A 6,000-nucleotide genomic window follows, 5' to 3' on the forward strand; every position below is an offset into this window, starting at 1 on the left:
GTGCCCAGAACCACCCGCGACAATGTTTTAGCCCCATCAGGCATTGGGATCTCAACCCAGAATTCCAATGGGCAGCGGAGACTGCGGGAACTGTGGGGTAGCTACCCACAGTGCAACGCTCCGGAAGTCGACGCTTGCCTCGGTCCTGTGGAAGCGCTCCGCCGAGTGAATGCACTTAATGCCCTTAGAGCATTTTCTGTGGGGACGCACACACTCGACTATATAAAACCGATTTCCAAAACACCGCTTCTATAAATTCGACCTAATTCCATAGTGTAGACATACCCTGACTGTGGGGGCAGACGGAGCCCGGGTGTATCTGCTCACAGCACTTCTGACACCCCAGAGGGGAAGGAGAGACAGAGCAGAGAGTCAGTGGCCATGGCCCAGCCGGCCCCCTGCCCCAGACGGGTCACTCTGCTCCCCCAGCCCGGCCCCACAGGCTGCTCCCCCAGTGGGGTGGAGACTCTGAAGGGCTGTGCTAGAGGGAGCAGAGCCCCGTTCACACCAGATGTTCCGCAGGGACGGGACGGCCGGGTCCTCTGTGCTGAGCCCAGGGCTGGAACAGCCTTTCACCAGCCTCCCCCACCTCCCCGACAGCCCAAACTCCTGTCTCTCTGCAGCCCTGGGCCCCTGGCCCTGCAGACGCCCCGGGCCGTGCTCCCTGCACTGAGTTACCCTGTCAGCCCGAGTGACTCAGGGGCCGTCCCCTCCCTGCACTGGGCTCTGGGTGCACAGAGAGACACAGGGGCAGGGCAGGGACATGGGGAGAGCGGGTGTCTTGGGAAATGGTACAAAGCCTTGTCCGGGCTCCCCAGAGCGTTTCATTCCATCTCTTTGCCAGAGTAACCGTGGCTACACGAGAGCTTTTGCTAGTATAAAAACGTGACCCAAAATCACCAGCCCCCAGCCCGTCCCCACCACTGTCCCAGCACCAGAGTGAAGTGCAGACCAGGCCGTGGCAAATGGTGCTTCCCAAACTGCCCAATGGCATCACTGGGACGTCTGACACTCGAACCCTGGGATCAGCAAAAGTCTCCCCCTGCTCCGCCCGACCCCTGCCACATCTGTGCCTATTCAGTGTTTTACTGGCCTCTCCCTCCGCCCCCTCTCCCAGCGCGAGAGAGACAGAGCCAGAGGCTGCTCCCAGCTACCCTGGTGTAAACCCATTGACCCCAGTGGGAACTAACAGCAGGGTCCCAGAGGAGTCTGACCTGACCCCACTGACTTCGGTGGGCTCACTCCTGGTGTACACCAGGTACCTGAGAGCAGAGTCTGCGCTGCACTGGTTAAAATGGCCCTGACCTGTCTCCCTGTAGCGACCCTGGAAACCCTTTAACCTTCTGAATGACCCAGACCCCAAGCAGCGCAGAGACCCCCTGCTGCTGTTGCTGACACCCCTGTGCAAAGCGGCCGGGCAGGGCAGGGCACCTACCAGGAGCCTCTCCCTCTCCTTGTCCCAGTCGGATTTCAGGCCCAGGAGCTCTTCTGTCTCCTCCCACAGATGCTCCAGGCGGGTCAGGATTTGCTCCTGCAAACAAACAATGGCTCTGGGGGCTGGTTTGGGGTCACTGGTTTGTGTCCAGCGATAACATCATCACTGAGCAGAGTGAGGCTGTGGGAGCAGGTCCCCCTTCTCCAACCCTCTGAAAAAGTGACCTCAGCTCCAAGGTATCTCCCCGGCAGAGCTGCTGGGCCTGGCCCGCTCCGGCCCAGCACCATCATCTCCAGGCTGTTTCCCTGCCATAGGTCTGGTGCTCTTGAACAGTCCCTGGGAGGAGCTCTTTAGTGTGGCAACCCCCTTAAGGTCACACTTTTTCCAATGAGGAAAGTCACTTGGCTTCACCGCCTCCTGACTCTGAATCTCAGAGCCTTTAGCACCCCTGCTTCAAATCAGCAAGTCCACCTGAGTTGGACACCCAAGGGAAACTTGTAGGCCCCAAGGGAGCCATGTACCCCACTTCCTTACCCTGGAGTGACTCTCAGCTAGCATTGTAAAAGCAGGGGGGATTATTACAGGGGCAATCAACAGGCAGACCGCTGGCCAAATCTGGACCACCAGATGCTTTTGAGCAGATCCTGAAATCTTTTTTATTATTTTATTATGATTATGATTGTTATTATTTTTTATTATTTTCTCTGAAGTCTGGACCTTGACTATGCCTTGACCAAGAAATTTGGACCTTTATAAAAAATAATTGACTCTCCCTGTTTTTTGACATGTCTGGAACACAACGCAGACAGTGCTTAGTGAAGACAGAGAATGGAAAGGTCCATCTGGGTCAGTCCCAGAGCCCTCTGTCCCCTCTGTCGTCCGAGCCCACAAGCTCCTCTCCTGCCTCCAGCAGCCCACACGTAGAACCCCAGCCTAGTCCTTTGTCCTCCAGCTGGGCACACTTGGCTGGCTTCCCATGGAGGGTGGGCCGTCCATGGTCATTTATTGTTTGGTGCCAAATGTCCAGACAATTGGAATGGCCATTGTCTTCTGGGACACTCCATGGGCATGGGGCCCCAGGCAGCCAGCTGTCCCTCATGCCTGTATCTCTGGGTCTCTACAAGTAACACCTTTCCGCCCTCCTCTCACCTACCTAACCATGGGTAAGGCTAAGATTTTGTCAGGGATATTTTTAGTAAAAGTCACGGCAGGTCACGGGCAATAAAGAAAAATTCACAGAAGCCCGTGACCTGTCCACGGGGAGTTCAGCTGCGGGGTCCCCACACCTCTCACAGTGGCTGGGCAGCTGTGGGGGCTCGCTTGGAGCTACGAGCTGAAGTCACAGAGGTCTCTGGAAGTCACGGATTCCGTGACTTCTGCAACCTCTGTGAAAAACTCATAGCCTTAACCATGTGTAACCCATGCCTGCTTGGTGTGGCACTCTGTCCCCCTTCAGCAGCACCTAGACCAACTAAAGATGTGTGAACCTCCTACAGTCTTGGAGAGGAGAACAGGTCTTTTAGCTCACGCAGTAGAGGCTCATCCATTAAGCTCCACAGGTCCCCCTCTTTGATCCCAGCTGACGACAACGGGGGTCTGTGGGTGTTAAACATGCACCACATAGGGGACACTGAGGCACACACAATATTCATCCAAACTATTATGAAAAATTCCCACTGCACAACAATCCCATTATTACGCAGCTCCCTGGCTCTAACCCAGGGCTGGTCAGACACACGGGGGGGCTCTGTAGCTGCAGAGAAGCTGCCCCTGTAACTCCAACCATGCAGATAACTGTTCCCTACCCTGTGCTCCTGGGCAGCCTCCTCCATGGGAACCACCGTGCGAGTGCGGTGCGCCCAGGATCGGTCACACACCAAGCAAAGGGGGGGCTGATCCTCCTCGCAGGAGAGTTTCAGAGCCTCCTGGTGCCTGTCACCCACTCTCTGCCCCTCGGGCTCTGGCCCCGCCTGCAGCCTCAGGCATTTCACTAGCTCCGCCAGGTTCCCCAGCTGCCCGTGGGGACGCAGGTCTCTCTGCAGGGCGCTTTCTCTGCACTGGGGGCAGGAGAAGTTTGGCTCCAGCTCCCCCCAGCACTGGCTGAGGCAGGCCCGGCAGAAGTTCTGCCCACACTCAATGGTCACCGGGTCTGTGAAATACTCCAGGCAGATGGAGCAAGTCACTTTGTCCTGGAAGCTCTTGGCCAGGTCCCCGGCAGCCATGGTCCGGCCGCACTTTCCTGAGCAGAGGAAGTAGCCAGCAGCCCTTGAAATCTTTTTTTTGAGTCGATTGCACAACCAGGAGCCAATCGCCCTCACCAGCGGGAAATTTAAACAAAACCAAAACCAAAGCAGAAGCCGCGCCCCCAGAAAAGCCCCCAAACAAGCAACGAGCTACTTAAAGAAATGAAGAGGTGATTTAATTACATACACAAAGAAGCCAACGCTGCTCCCCTGTTTCTACGTCCCAGGATCACATTAGCAATGGGAGTCAGTGTTCAGCTCTTTGTCCTCTGTGACACGTAAATCCTTCTCCTAGTCACTGCTTTCCAGGCTACCGTTCCCGAGGCTCTAGGTGCGGCCACCCGTCTCCATTCCCAGCTATAGGGCCTTGCTTTTGGCTGCATTTGTTTTACTAATCCCAGTTTACCAAACTCTCCAGGCTGCTCCATACAACGGCCCCATCATTAGCATTATTTACCACTCCTCCAAGCTGTGTTAGCCACAGTGATTTTATACTTCCTTCCAGATCGTTAACTAAAAAGTTGAGACGTGAGGGGGCTACAGCCAATCCCTGTGGGGCCTCATTAACAGCTCCCCCATTCAGTGATGATGCCCCATTGACAGGTACAAGGTCAGACTTGGGGTCACAGAGCAGGGGGATTATTTTACTACTGTTTTATAATGCACCTCATTTATTTATTCACAGGCTCCACCCACAGTGTCTGTCTGTCACTGTTGTATCTGGGCCCTTCTGGGACAAGTCTAGTCTCATTTACACTGGATCCACTCCAAAGTGAATCCAGGCCATCCCTCCCAGCCTGCCCACGAATGCTGTCTGTGGAGATCTATCCCAGGAAACAGCCTCACTCAGCCATGCTAGGGCTGGTGCCCTGATTTCTTGCCTTCTGTGGAAACACTCCCAATGGCCTTTCCCCTCCCCCTTCCCGCACATGCTGCCCCAGGCTGGGCAGATCCCATCTGTCTAGGGTTTGCCCCGCTTCACCTGCCACCTTTCCACTCAGGGGACTCAGGGCACTTCAGTAATTCAACAAATGCCCTTGCTTTATTAGCACTGTGTCCAGGCCCTACTCAGGTATCAGGCCCCATTGTGCCAGGTGCTGCATACATACAGAACAAACAGACAGTCTCTGTCCCAAAGAGCTGCAATCTCCCTGCTTCCCTTCTCCCTGCAGGAAACCCTCTTTGCTACATCTTGGACCCGCTCCCACTGCTCTCTGGGTGATTGGCACTTTCACTAGCTCAGGGCCTTGGAACATTTTCTACGTGTTTCTGAGCCTCTGAACCATTTAATACAATCACATCTCTGGGTGAGTTATGGCTTTGCTCCTCCCCCACCAAATGGGAGCATCCTGAATGCAGCCAAACAGCTGTTTTGTGGTGGGCAGAAGGCCCTGGAAGGGTGGGGGAGGAGTTGGTCAGTGGGAGATGCTCTGGGGGACGGCAGAGCTTGGCTGCCGGTGGGTGCAAAGCACCCACTAATTTTTCCCCATGGGTGCTCCAGCCTCGGGGCACCCATGCAGTCAGCGCCGATGATGCCCTCCCCCAAATCAAAAGTCCTCGAGATTTTGGGTGCATCTCTCCATGTTGTAAATGTTACCAGCTCCTGTGTGTGTGTGTCTCTCTGGGTGGGGGGTCTGTGTGTGTTGATGCTTAAGTTGATTGTGAGGTCACGGATGCCAACAGCAAAGACTGTTTGGCCTCAGCATTCTTGCCCTGCCTTCAGTCTGCCAACTGCCTTGGTTGACAACGGCTGGTGACCCAAGGAGCTGCTGAGAGACGCGGACTATCCCTCTGTCAACAACTTCTTGCATCAGCTTTTTCCACAGGTTTTCGACAAAAGATGAGTTTTTACAGAAGGTAATTCCCAGATTCTTTTCCTGCTCCTTCGATCGCACATGACAGGTTGGTGCCTCCTTCCCCTCGGGCAGGGGTGGCCGACCTGGGGCTCCGGGGCCGCATGCGGCTCGTCAGAGGTTAATACGCGGCTCCTTGCACAGCGCTGACTCCGAGGCTGGAGATACAGATGCCAACTTTCCAATACGCTGTGGGGTGCTCACTGCTCAACCCCCTGCTCTGCCCCAGGTCCTGCCACCTCTCCACCCCTTCCCCCAAGGCCCCTGCCCCTTCCCCCGAGCCTGCCATGCCCTCGCTCCTGCCCCTTCCCCACCAGAGCCTCCTGCGCACTGCAGAACAGCCGATTGCGGCGGGCGGGAGGAGTGGGCAGGGAGGGGGAGGCGCTGACGGGCGAGGCTGCCGCTGGGCGGGAGGTGCTGGGGGCTGGAAGGGGTGGTGGATGGGGGGCTGCTGGCGTGTTACTGGGGC

This window comes from Lepidochelys kempii, chromosome 11 (genome assembly GCF_965140265.1).
Source record: "Lepidochelys kempii isolate rLepKem1 chromosome 11, rLepKem1.hap2, whole genome shotgun sequence".
NCBI lineage: Eukaryota > Metazoa > Chordata > Testudines > Cheloniidae > Lepidochelys > Lepidochelys kempii.